The sequence below is a fragment of the Daucus carota genome, chromosome 9 (assembly GCF_001625215.2).
Source record: "Daucus carota subsp. sativus chromosome 9, DH1 v3.0, whole genome shotgun sequence".
Taxonomy (NCBI): Eukaryota; Viridiplantae; Streptophyta; class Magnoliopsida; order Apiales; family Apiaceae; genus Daucus; species Daucus carota.
This window is the reverse complement of record NC_030389.2, coordinates 17,161,756-17,163,149: the sequence shown is the minus strand read 5'-3', so window position 1 is coordinate 17,163,149 and position 1,394 is coordinate 17,161,756. Positions and strand designations below refer to the sequence as shown.

The following is a 1,394-nucleotide window of genomic DNA, read 5'->3' as shown; positions in this document are numbered from 1 at the left end:
AGTCGAGCATTGTCAGGCCAGAAATTCAGGCCACCACTTTTGAGATCAAACCGAGCACTATTCAGATTGTACAGAACTCAGTGCAGTTTGGGGGTTCTCCAACATAGGATCCTAATATGCATATTCGGGACTTCATTGAGATCTGCGACACTTTCAAGTTCAATGGTGTTACTGAAGATGCCATCAAATTGAGGCTGTTCCCATTTTCTCTGAGGGATAAAGCTAAGGGATGGTTGCATTCTCTTCCTACAGGATCTATTACGACATGGGAGGATCGGGCTTAGAAATTTCTTACTAAGTTCTTCCCTCTGGCCAAAATAGCAGCAATCAGGAATGCTATCACTCAATTTTCTCAGCAATCTGGTGAAAGTTTATGTGAAGCGTGGGAACGCTACAAGGAGATGCTTCGAAAGTGCCCACATCATGGCATACCTGATTGGATGGTGATTAATTGATTCTATAATGGCTTGGGACCTCAATCGAGGCCAATGCTCGATGTAGCATCAGGTGGAGCTCTATGGGCTAAGAGCTATGATGAGGCTTATGACTTGATCGAGATGATGGCTGCGAATGAATATCAGAATCCTACTCAGCGTCTTCATCAGGGCAAAGCAGCGGGAATTCTAGATGTTGATGCTACTTCAGCCATAGCTGCTCAGCTTAAGGCTCTTACTATGAAGGTGGATTCTTTGGCAAATTTGGGAGTTCAGCCACCACCTACTGGTTGCGAGCTTTGTGCGAGTGCACATTCTTCTGATCACTGTGCTATATGTAGTGGATCCGCTCAGTTTGTGAGCAACTTCCAGAGGTCTCAGCAGCCAGCTCCTATGACTTATCATCCCAATAATCGGAATCATCCGAATTTCAGCTAGAGCAATAATCGGAACTTCATGCCACAACCGCAGCAACAGTTTTAACAGCAATGATCTAGACCTTTCAACCCTTCTGGTTTTCAACAACAAATTGCACCGAAGCAGCAATTCAATCACCCTGGATTCCAGCAACAAAATCATGGGGTGGCTGGACAGTCTTCCAACGAAAGATCTGAATGGGAAGAGATGAAACTAATGATTAAAAGCCAAGTGGTGTCAATCAAGACTTTGGAGAACCAGATTGGACAATTGCTAACGCGTTGATAAACAGACTACAAGGAACTCTTTCTAATGATACCGAGGCCAATCCAGATAAGAAAAAGGTGAAGGAACAGGTACAGGCTGTCACCTTGAGGTCCGGAAAGGTTACGAAGGAAAAAGAATCAACAACAGAGCAAAACAAGGAAGAGAGCGATCAACAGGTTGAAACACCCATGCTCTCATCTAAGTCTCATAGTGGAAAAACTGTTGTTGACGCTGACAAGAAAGAAATCAATGAGGAGGCAAGCAAGGAATCAGCTG

General features: G+C 44.3%; 1 non-coding gene across 1 annotated transcript; it reads right to left on the bottom strand.

The window, feature by feature from the left end:
- Positions 1–323: 323 nt before the first annotated feature.
- On the bottom strand, positions 324–430 carry LOC135149864 (small nucleolar RNA R71). Its single transcript, XR_010288069.1, has one exon. It is a non-coding gene; the product is annotated as a small nucleolar RNA R71 (small nucleolar RNA).
- Between the last annotated feature and the right edge of the window lie 964 nt (positions 431–1,394).